Raw genomic sequence first — 12,883 nt, 5'->3', positions numbered from 1 at the left:
TGAATAATGTCTTCCGAAATATGTCCATGTTCTAATGCCTGGCACCTGAGAATGTTGCTTTACATGGCAAAAGAGAGTTTTCAGATGTGATTAAGTCAAGGATCTCAAGATGGGGAGATTATCTTGGGTTGTCAGAGCTGGCCTAATGCAGTCAGATGAGTCCATATAAAAGTGACAGCGCGGGAGTCAGAGTTGGATAGAAAAATGTTGGTAACAGAAGCTGAAGAACAGGGAAAGTTTTCAAGAGGCTATTTTGCTGGCTTTGATGATAAAAGATGCCCATCGACCCACAAATGGATTAATTATTTGTGGTATATGTACACCATGGGAATATTTTTGTATCTTAAAGAAAGATGAAGACTTTACCTCTTACATGTTTACATGGATGGATCTGGAACATATTCTTCTTAGCAAAGTATCTCAAGAGTAGAAGAAAAAGTATCCAATGTACTCAGCCCTACTATGAAACCAATTTATAGCTTTCTTATGAAAGCTATAACCCAATTATAGCCCAAGAAGAAGGGGAAAGGGGAGAGTGAGGGGAAAGGAGGGGAGGGGGGAGGCATGGTGGGAGGAGGATAATTGGTGGCACCACACCCACGGTGCCTCTTACAAGGGTGAAATTTACTAGGTGTAGAATATAAGTGTCTTAACACAATATCTAAGAAAATGCTGTGAAGGCTATCTTAACCAGTTTGGTGAAAATATTTCAAATTGTATATAAAACCAGCACATTGTACCCCATGATTGCATTAATGTACACAGACAGCTGTGATTAAAAAAAAAAAAGAAAAAGATGGGACTCCTGGCAAATGCAAGCAACTGGATCCTCTCCTTGAACCTCCAAAAGGAAAAATAACCATTTTAGACTTTTTACCTCCAGAATTGTAAGAGAATGAATGTGTATTGTAGTTAAAAAGGTGTTAACTTGTTACAACAACAATAAGAAGCCAAGACAGTTAGCTACAGTTAATCATAACAAAACTTCCCTTAAATACTCAGGTTCATTTATTTATATATTATACTTATTTATTTATTTTTGCTCCTCTTCAGATCTGGAAGACCTGATGACAGCAGAGTGTCACCATCTTCCTGGCATTGACTGGTTGTATCTGTGCCTTTAGAAGTTATGGTCTCTCTAGTCCGCCAAGGGCTCGATACCACCCTATGTTTTCTTCTCTTAAATCTCTAGTAGATATTCAAGTTTAAGATTCCTGCTACATGGGATCTTACATTTTGCATTTTACTTACTGTTCATTTTGTGCTTGGTTGTTTTTAAGAATTATATCTGCTTTTTAAAAATGGGATTCTATTAACTTATTCATCCTGAAAATTTTTATTTCCATTTACTTAATCATTTTCTACCCTTGTCCTATTTTGTCTTTGCTTTAAGCTTTCAAACTGATGATTGTTCACTTTCAATGATCCATAATTACATCATTTTTAGCTAGATCACTTGTATTGAGTGAGCTGGATTCTGGGAGTATGTAGATACAACCAATGTTGCTCTTTCTTACTGCTAGCCACCTCATCCGCTATGTCTTCATGATAACCCAGACATATTGGGTACTCTTGAGTATTAACACATAGTTTCAGATCCCAGACACTAAAACGTCCAGTCTAGTCCAATGTTGAGCTTTCCCATTTCCTTGCAACTTTGATTGGTTCTAGGCTGCAGTGAGAATAGGATTATATGTAAAAGACAGGGTCACCTTTCTGTCTGGAGCCACTGAGGGGCAGGAGGATTCGTTCCCTGGCCTTTCCCAGCTTGGTTTCCTAACTATCAAATTTCATGGTCCTCATCCTACTAACATTCTGTGTCACACGTAAGATGGCCAATCACTTGTTTCTTTTTTAAAAGTGTTATTGCATTGGATTCAGATGCTCCTCAGCCATGTTTGTCCCCCACTTTTCTACTAAACTTCCTCTTCTATATTCTCTTCTCTCCCACTTATTTATTTAACTCTACATTCATCTGCACTCCCATTTATCATGGTCTCAGCTCCAATTGTCATTAGTCCTAATGAATTCCAAATCCATATCACAAGCCATGATCTCATTTTCACCAATATTACAGCCACACTTGGGGTTTATTTCTGTTAAACTCACTCTTTCCACAAATGTACCCATTATCTTGCCCAGAAATCTGTCAGTATTCCCATATTTTTTTTTATTATTGTCATTCATTTTAGTCTCATTGGCATTGTGCTTATTTAGGCCTTAATTTTCTCTTGCCTGAATTCTTGTGGTTACCCTTAATTGGTAGCTCGACTCTCAGTCTTTCCTCACTCAAATCCATTCAGTCACTCAAATCTAGATCACTGTTAGATTCCAATTTCTAAAACTCAAAGTAAACATATCATTCTCATATGTGACAAAAAGATAACCATCTCCCCCCAAGGATAAATTTATAACTTTGATCCTCACATTAAATAACATTTTTTAATCTGACTCTAACTCAAGATTTTTTTTAATGAGTTTTTTACAACTCCCAGCCATGATAGATGAATCTATTTCCAGGAACACGTCTTGTACTTTTCCATTGGCTGGTATTTGCTCTTTTTCTCCCCCACCTTTGCCTAAATACCATTATACAAAGGTAAAATTCTGCTCATTCTCTTTCTTTTTTTAGGGAAACACTTATGCTTACCAGTTTATTATAAAGATATTACAAAGGATAGAGATGAAGAGATATACAGGGTAAGGCATAGGGAAGGGGTGTGGAGCTACCATGTCCTTGATAGGCATACTACCTTCCAGAAACCTCCATGTGTTCAGCTATCTTTTAGTGTCATTTCCCGTGAAATTCTTTTTCTCTTTTCCTTAGCTCATTTTATATATCTTTGTAATGGCAAACACTGTTGTTTTTATATCCGTTTCTACCAACAGTACATTATAAGCCAAGTTTCTTCAGAGTACAATGTTCCATTCATCTTGCTATTCCAACCTGAAGCACAGCTCCTAGAGTCAGTGTTGGGAGTATGGATCTATCAGGAAATACATGATTTTTACTGTTGGTTTATGCTTTCTGTACTTATAAAATGGGAACACATGTGATAGTACACACCTTCATTAGGCTTTACGAGGCACTTAAAGTAATGCCTGCCATGTAGTAAGGGATATAAAGTGTTACATAAAAGTAAATAAATGTTTTCTGAATTACATTGGATAATTACCAAATATACAAACCAAGATTTTCTTTAAATTTACAAGAAATATTTAATAGTTTCAAAAATAAAATAATTGAAACATGCCTGAAAAAAGGTAAAATTATTCAGGAAATGTAGACTGCTGCAATATATTTTTGTCATTAGGTGAGAAGGAGGGAAATGTGAGGGCATTTCTCATCTTGTTCCCTTGATGCTGACTTTGAATACAGTTACCTCCAAAAAAAAAAAAAAATTCTGCATATATATATATATCTTTGGTTGAATTAAGTCCATGGGACCAGAAAGCAAAATGAGAAATTACCCTTTTAATTAGCTTCAGTAAGGTTCAATTAAATTATTTTCTGAGAATTAATAATAGGGGACAAATTTTCTAGGTCTTCCTTTTAAAAGAAACATGCAAGTTTCTTTAAAAATCAAAACCATTACCATGAAAATTTCTTGACCAGAATGAAGAATTCTCTAGATATCTGCAATTTAAAAAGTAGAATTAAGAAGTCTAATATTGGCGTGATGTTTCTAAATTACTAAGATCATCATATAATTTGCCCAGCAGTCATTCTTTGAGCAAGCTCCTTTCACAGCCAGAATTTAAGCAGGAAATTGAATCTGCAAAGGGAAGATCAATGAAGCATTGTGTCTTGCAACACTTACAGATGAATGGATATGTGTTCAAGGAAAAGGAATAATTGACTCTGTGGACATGAAGAGTTGGAGAGGAGGCCCTAGACTGAGAATCAAGAATGGGTTGTTGTCTGGTTTTATTCTATACTCAAAGTGTGACTCAAGGCAAGTTATCTAAGTCTTTTTGGATCTCAGATTTATCTCTGAGGTAGAACTAGATAATTTATATGGTCTCTTTTAGCTCTAACCATCTTTGTTTCTATGTACAGTAAATAGTCGAAACACCCATAGCATCTTAATGATGCTCTAACTAGTTTTTAAAGTAAATATAACAGAGATGTTCTGTTCAAACTTGTTAATAAATCTTTCTTTTGCCTTCCAAGTTGCTGTTTTGATCTAAAACATCCATTTCTTTAGTAGGATATTACAATTTGAAGGAAAATAGTTGATCTTTCCCTTTTTGATGTTTGAAATAAGATTGTTCAGCAAGCAACATAGCAACAAGCCAAGTAATTATCTTAAGAGAAGATTTACTAAATTCTATCATTTATCATGAAAAGGGTTTAGCATACAGAGACATGGAGTTCCCACATAATGCAGAAAATATGCCCCCTAGACCACAACATCCAGATCTAGGGCTTACTTCTCTATGACAGAAGGGAGACGTTTTATCGATATTTGAGAGAAATCCCAGACCTTTAGGCACTGGGGGATTGGATGATTCATACCCTGGTCATCTGCTCTTTCTCAGCTTCATCAGGAATTAGTAGCCCTCTTGCATAGTCAACCTACCTCAGCTACCACCTGATCATAAATTCCCAAAGTGAGACTGATCACCTGCCAAGGCAGCCTGTCCTATAGTGCTTGGCACAGAGGATCACGTTTACACCTACCTGCTGTTACCTCTTCTGGCAATCTCACTGGCCAGCTGTATTCAGCTTTCCCTCAGCATACGTGGACACAGCTAGATCCTCTCTACAACACAGAGAAGTCAAAGCAGGTAGGAAGCATTCACTCAAGTTGTCTTTCTTTCACTACCTAAGGCAGCTATGCCACCTCTGATCTGATCAATCTGCCTGAAGGTAGAACCTCGCAGACTCCCAACAGATAGAGAAGTGAAAGACACTCGCTTTCAACTCTCACCTCAACCTATGCAGCCCTGCTCAAGTCCCTTGATAAGAGTTCATTCTGGACAAGGCAAGTCAGAACACAAGTATCTCTCCATTTGCTTATTTTTTTCTACTTCCCTCATTCTTTAAAGAATGATTGTCCCTCACCTCAACTTTATGAGTCAGGTTCGGTTTGATTTTTTTCCCCTCTTCTTTCTAGCAAGGGCTTTACCTTAGTAACATCCTCTTTCTTCCTGACTCTTGTCTGATGGATTAGCTTTAAGAGTGGACAGTGCATAAAAAGAAAACTGGTTTGCTAATAATGAAATATGCAGTTATTTTTAAAATATTACATACATTATGCAAACTAGTGACTGTGGTTTCAGTTTTCCATAAAATTCTGGTATATGATATAAAATGAACGTCATGTGTATACATTTAAAAAGTTAGGGGAATGCGATACACATAGTGTATTTCAACTTGTGACATTTCTGATAATGTCTCCTAATATACAGAACTTCTATTTTTAAATATGGCAAAGCATGTGGACTGCATGTTTTTTCATTCAAGTGAACTCAGTTATTGGAATTATCATATGGAAAAAATACCAATTAAGTATTCTGTAAACTCAGAGAGAATTTACTAGTGGTATCTAAAGGTTGCTTTTTTTCCTGTGTATTCATTATTTCTGTGTATAACAAAGAAACGCCATTATTCATAATGCTTGATAACATTTATACAGCCTTTACTACCGACCAGGCACAAAGTAACACTCTACGTATGTTTTATTTCATTGAATAGTTGGCTTTCGAATGACACAGAAAAATTTAAAAATAATAGGAAATATTGAAAAAATAAGCAGAAATCATTATGATGAGCCTAGTCGAAGTGTAGTGTCTCCAACTAAATCAATCACAACTGGCTCTGTATTTCCTGTTGCCTCTCACGCCGCTCCATTTGACTGGCCTGACACAAAAAAGCATTCGTTCTTGATGAATTCAGTCAATCATTAAGACACCACATCAATATAGAAAGGAATGATAATAATTATGCTAATGCTAAAAAGGAACCAAACAAACGTTTTCCAGAAATGTGTATGACTCTAAGTTTCATATAAATAACTTCAATGAATTATAGGACATGTGAATGCTTTTGAAAGGAGGGAGGCTCTTCTGACCCTAATGTCCATATTTTCTCCCAAGATATTCAGAGAAAGGGTAGGTTAGAGCGTTCGCTTCCCCTCCCCTCATCCCTGAGAGCGGTCTGCCAGCTGCCCGGCTGTTGGAGAAGCTTCTACCTTCACGAAACTGGGCGCAGCTGCCTTTGGGGAGCTGAGGGCTTCCTGGATGCCAGTACAGGCTGCAGCCCGCGCAGGTGGGTTCCTCCCACCCCAGACCTGAGCAGCTTAGACGGAGGCACCACATGGCCTGTGCGCACGCCGGGGGCCTCCGTCTGAACCCAGCTTAGCCCGTGACAGCCAGGAAGGAACAGGGAGAACAGAGAGCAGCAGTATTCCCCGAGGGCTGACACGTAGGACGGGCTGCTCCCAGAGGGCTGGGGAGTACCGCAAATGCTTTGTAGGACAGGAAGCAGGTAGAAGCTCACTCTGTCACACCTGAGAGCCACCGGCTTGGGAGCCAAAGTTGTCTATGCCCGTATGTGGATATGCGCCCCTCCCAGTGGACATGCGCCCCACCATTCAGGGCCGCCTCCTCCTTCCTACACCCCTTCCCACCCCCTGCTGGGGAGGCGGCCATAGCTGGAAGGCTGTTTCACTCAGGCGCAGGGATGTTCCTCAAAGATGATTAAACCCAGGCACTTGGGAGCAGCTGTTCCACTATTGACAGAGCGCCTATCAGACCTAGGATTCCAGGGATCTTGGGCTCACTCTTTTCCCTCTAAAAAGCTGCAGTACTTGGGCTTCTTCCAAGACTTGGCAATTATGAATTGAGCTGCAATGAACGATCCGCATATATCTTTGTTGCCAATTGATTTTTGGTCTTTTGGATATATACCTAGCAGAGGAATTGCAGGATCAAACAGCAGGTCTACATTTAGATCCCTCAAGGCCAAGTGCCCATCCACCCATGAATGGATCAATAAATTGTGGTATATGTATACCATGGAATACTATGCAGCATTAAAAAAGATGGAGACTTTACCTGTTTTATGTTTACATGGATGGAGCTGGAAAATATTCTTCTTAGTAAAGTATCTCAGGAATGGGGAAAAAAAAATCCAATGTAATCAGTACTACCATGAAACCAATTTATAAACCCTCACACTTTCATATGAGAAATGAATCACAACTATAGCCCAGGATGAAGGAGGGAAGGGGTGAGGGATAGGAACAGAGAGGGGTGGTTTGGTAGAGGGAGGGTTAATGGTGGGACCACACCTATGAAGCATATTGCAAAGGTACAAGTCAAATCTATCAAGTATTGAACACAAATGTCTTGACACTGTGATTAAGTAAATGAGGTGAAAGCTATGTTAATTAGTAGGATGTAAGCACTCCAATTTGTACAAATGATGAACACATTGATTCCCACAAATGCATAAATGTATTCACGATCTATGTATATATGACTTAATAAAAAAAAAATAAAAAGCTATAGTACATGCTTCTGTATGCGCCAGAAACAAAAGCTGCTGCCTCCCCTGTGGCAGGGCAGGGCTGGCAGTCCAGGTGCCTATCTCTTCTGGGAGGAGCCTGCCCTCCCTGGAGGGAAGTCCCTTGGCACTGGCCTTGCACAGTGGAGCATTTCACATACAGCCCACAGCCAGTCTGGAGCCTGCGCACAGCAGGTTGAGCTGCGTCCATCACTTTGGCTATACCTGGGCCAGGGTAAGAGCCAGGGTAAGAGCACTTTTGTGCCTCCAAAGGAAAGACACTGCGGGCCTTATTGAGAGAAGGAGGTGTGAGCTGCCTGCATGCCCCACAGCTCCCCGCCTCTGATAATCTCTACCCATCTCTCCTGTCTCAGACCTTCTCCTGCCTGAGCATGCTTCCGGAGCAGAACATCACCCCACTTCGCACTGTCACAGCCAGTGCCTGTACTCAGAAAGGCCTGAGGACAAATTTGCCAGATGTGTCTTGGTCTGTTTCCCTTGAGACTCAAGTATGCCACCCAGGGGTTACCTAAACTAGTCCACCACCCCTGGGAGATGAACACTCTCCTGGGTGTTTGAGGTCCAACTGATCCAAATTGCAAGCAACACTACAGTGAGTACCTGCCTATATGTGGTATGAGCAAAAGGCAGTGCACCTTTCCCTCTCTGCCCTGAGCAGCAGAGTTCATAGCAGAGGAGAAGAGGTGAACCACAAAGCTATCTACTCTGATGTGCCGGAAGTTCATTCTGGATTGGAATGACTCAGCATAAGAACTATGGCAATAGGAAAACAGGCTGTTTGGACACCCCCAAAGAAGAGCAAGATTTTGGCAGAAACCCCCCAAGAGATTCAAAGAAAGGATATTAGTTGCTCTTTATCAATGGACTACAACCAAAGAAATATATTTTTAAATATCAGATATAGAATTCAAAATGTGGACTGCAAATAAACTCAGTGAGATCAATGAGAAAGTTGAAAATCTACATAAAGAAATAAAAAAAATTCAGAACATGAGTGAAAAATTCACTAGAGAGATGGATACTTTAAAAAAAAAAAGCATAATCAGAACTTCTGCAAATGGAGTCATTTGGGGGAATTTCAAAATATAGTAGGAAGTTTTAACAGACTAGCCCAAACAGAAGAAATAAACTGAGAGCTTAAAGACAAGGCTTTCAAATTAACCCAGTTAGTCAAAAATTAAAAAAAAAAAATTCGGAGAAATGAATAAAGTCTCCAAGAAATATGGGATTACGTAAAGCACCCAGATGTAACAATCAAAGGTATCCTTGAGGGAGAAGAAGAAAAAGCAAAAAGCATGGAAAATCTATTTGAAGAAATAATGGGAAAAAGTCTGTTCTTGCTACATATTTAGATATCCCGATATAAGAATGGCACTGAACTCCTGGAAGAGTCATTGCAAATAGGCGCATAATCACCAGTGTGGTCAAAGTCAAAGTGAAGAAGAAAATCCTACAAGCAGCAAGGACAAACTCAGCCCAAAGCCTGGGAAAGGCAAGCATTAACAAATTAACAAAGATGAGAGCATAATTAAAGAAAATTAAAACAAAAAAAATGCAATCAACAAAATGAAAAGTTGGTTCATTGAAAAGATACACAAACTGGGTGGCACCTGTGGCTCAGTGTGTAGGGCGCCGGCCCCATATACCGAGGGTGGCGGGTTCAAATCCGGCCCCGGCCGAACTGCAACCAAAAAATAGCCGGGCGTTGTGGCGGGCGCCTGTAGTCCCAGCTACTCGGGAGGCTGAGGCAAGAGAATCGCTTAAGCCCAGGAGTTGGAAGTTGCTGTGAGCTGTGTGAGGCCACGGCACTCTACCGAGGGCCATAAAGTGAGACTCTGTCTCTACAAAAAAAAAAAAAAAAAACTTCACATTTAGGGTGGCGCCTGTGGCTCAAAGGAGTAGGGCACCAGCCCCATATGCCAGAGGTGGCAGGTTCAAACACGCCTCAGCCAAAAACTGCAAAAAAAAAAAGAAAAGAAAAGATACACAAACTGATTCAATGCTAGGTAAATTGAGAAGAGAGAGGGTTCAGATGAGCTTAACTGGAACTGAAAAAGTTGGCATTACAACTGAGATCACAGAAATACAATAGGTCATCCATGACTACTATGAACTAGAAGTTTAGAGAAAATGGGTATATATTTTGAAACATACAGTATTTCATGCTTGAATCAGAAATTGAAATTCTGAATACCAGTAACATGTAGCAAGATTGAATCAGTAACAAAAAATATCCCAACAACCACACAAAAAAAGAAGCCCAGGACCAGACAAGATTTACAGTCACATTCTAAAACCCATAAGAACTTGTACCAATCCTACGGGAACTGTTCCAAAAGCTTGAGAAGAAGGGAATCCTCCCTAATTCCTTCTATGAAGCCAGGATTACCTTGATACCAAAGCTGAAAAGGAGACAACACCAATAACAACAAAAAGAAAACTCCAGGCCAAAGATGAACACAGATGAAAAAAAACCTCAACAAAATACTAGCAAACTGAATTAAAAACAATTGATGACAAGGAAAACTTTACATTTCATAATATGGAAAATGTATTTTCTCTGTTCAAAATCAATATTTTTATCATTTTCTTTGATCAAAATCAATGTTTATTAAAATAGTTATTGTAAAAATTACTAGATTTCTTAGATAATAAAGAGCTTTATTCTAAAATTATACATGACATTTAATATTTTTTGATTTAGAAAAAGTGGTAATGAAAATACCTCCTACTAAAATCTATGCCACGTTGCTGAAGCTATCCAGAGAAAAAACTTACATTTTTAAAATTATCTTGTTATTAAAAAGAAAGATGAAAAATGGAATTATACTCCATCTCAATAAATTATAAAAAGAACAAAAATAATAACTAAAAGCAAAAGATTGGAATTAACAAAAGTGGAAAAATGAATAAACTATAAAACAGTTGAAAGGTAAATGTTCCAAATGTTGGTTTATTATGGGTGAGAAGATTAAATAAAACTCTAGTCATTCTTTTGAGCTAAAAAAGGAAAATTATACAAGTACTTAATTTTCATCTACAAATTATTTTTTTGATATGCATGAATATTTGTAATTGCCTTGACAATGGCATGTGGTTGTGACTCTGTGGCTTCCGAGGTTAGGTCCTGAAAGGTAACACAGCTCCTGTCTGCACTGGCTCTCTCTCATATGTGCTTTCTCTTAAGCCTTCTCTCCCCAGATCCCTTTCCCACCTAGCTGGGGAAATCTAAGTTGCCTTGTAAAAAGATGCTGTGCTGGAAAACTATATGGACAAAATGCCAGTGATCTTAGTGTGTAATATAATTTTTTCAAAAGAATTTAGTTATATCTTTTAAAATATTCTGGGTAAACAATATACAAAATAGTAAACTACCCTTCTTTGAGTAAGAGAATAAACAAAATAAATAAGTAAAAGTATCTAGTATTTCAGAGGATGATAAGTGCTATGGAGAAAAATGCATAGGGAAGAGGTTAGAGACTTCCTGAGAATAGTTGTAGTTTTTTTGTTTTTTTCCAGGGCTGGGCTTGAATCCACCACCTCCAGCATATGGGGCTGGCGCCCTACTCCTTTGAGCCATAGGAACCGCCTGAATAGTTGTAGCTTTAAACAGGGTGTTTATTGAGGGCTTCTCTAAAAGGTGAGTTTTAGCTAAGACTTGAAGAATAGCAGTGGCAAACCATGAGGCTGTCTGGGTTAAAGTTCTCCAGCTGAGGATGGAGTAGCAATGCCCAATTGGAAGAACCACAGCAAGACCAGGCTGGCTGGAACAGAAGAGGAAAAGGAAGAGGAGTCAGCGATCAAGTGAGCACAGTAATGGAGAGCCACTGGAGGGCTTAGAGATGAAGAGTGGGACACTCTGAAGTCAGTGTTAATAGAACCAAGAAGATAGAGCTTTGAGAGGATCATCTACAGACGTAACAAAATCAGCAAGAAGCCATCGCTAATGTCAGAAAGAATGCAGAGAGCTACAAGTTCAAGAAACAAGGGAGGCTTTGTAGTTGATTGTAAAAAAGGAGTAAGATTAACCTACCCCTCTCAATCTGAGATTCAGAAAATAATCAGTTGAGGTGACAAAGAAATAAATAAGAAGTATAACTCTCCAAATAAAGTAGAAATCTGGAGGGAATTGGGAAAAAAGTATCACAGAAGAGATCAAAATAGCAGTTTAAAAGTTTATTATATAAAAAGACATCAAGACCAGATGCTACACAGTTCTAACTTGTAAAATGCAGATAATGCCAATGTTTTGAGGCAATTCAAGCAGAACAGAAATGGAAAGAAATTAATTAAATTTGATAAAGATTATTTCGCACAAGCGATGGCAAGCATCAATCTATCTGATAACACAAAGCCATTTATTTTAAAATAGGGAACAAGAACAAGATGCTTGCTGTCTATTATTATTCAACACCTTTTTGGAGATTATCTTGTCTAGAATAAAGCAGAAAAATTAATCAGTATCATTTTGGAAAATTGTCTCTTTTTTTGCTAATAGCATTACTGAATCTCTAAGTAAACCCAAAAGATTCTATTAAAAACTACTTGAATTTATGAGAAAATGTGGTAAGTGGCTAGATTAAGAAAAATATTCAAATATCATTAACTTTCTTTTTACCAGCAAAAAGAAGATGAAATAAAAAGGAAAATATTCCATTTGCAATAGAAACAACAGTTATCAAATATTCAAGAATAAATTTAATATGAAGTGTGCAAGACCCATAAAAATGAAACTATAAAATTCTGCTAAAGTCCATAAAAGAAGGACAGAACAAATGAAAAGATTGACCATGTTTGGGAGATGGTAATTTCCAATGATAGTTGCTCCAATATATATCCCCTCTCACAATGTGACACTGGTTTTCCTTCCTAGCCCAGGCATGAGGCATCTGGGTGAAGAAACCTTGAGTTACCCCAATCCCAGCTTTCATCTGATGGCAACTAAGGGAGAGATTCTCATGCCTCTTCTAGCCAAGTCACTTGCAAATTTCTGAACCACAGAAATTGAAAGGTAATTACTACTTATTGTTATTTTAAACCACAACATTTTAGTATGATTTGTTATTCAGGAAAGGGTAACTAATACATATTTCCTCAAAATAAAAGATTTATTATCATGGCAAATATATATCGTTCCTCAAATTAATGAGTCAAATGCAATTTGAGCTAACTGCTGATGATATTATACATTTTTGTACTGAGATAAAATAGTATTAAATTTCCCATGAAACATTAGATTCTTGAGAATAACAAAAAATTTTGAAGATAGTGGACATGCTTTTTAAGTTATAAAAATAACCTATAAAGTCACTTGAATCAAAATAGATTAATTGAAGCATGAGAGCCAAG

The sequence above is a fragment of the Nycticebus coucang genome, chromosome 11 (assembly GCF_027406575.1).
Source record: "Nycticebus coucang isolate mNycCou1 chromosome 11, mNycCou1.pri, whole genome shotgun sequence".
Lineage (NCBI taxonomy): Eukaryota > Metazoa > Chordata > Mammalia > Primates > Lorisidae > Nycticebus > Nycticebus coucang.
This window is presented reverse-complemented; position numbering follows the sequence as displayed.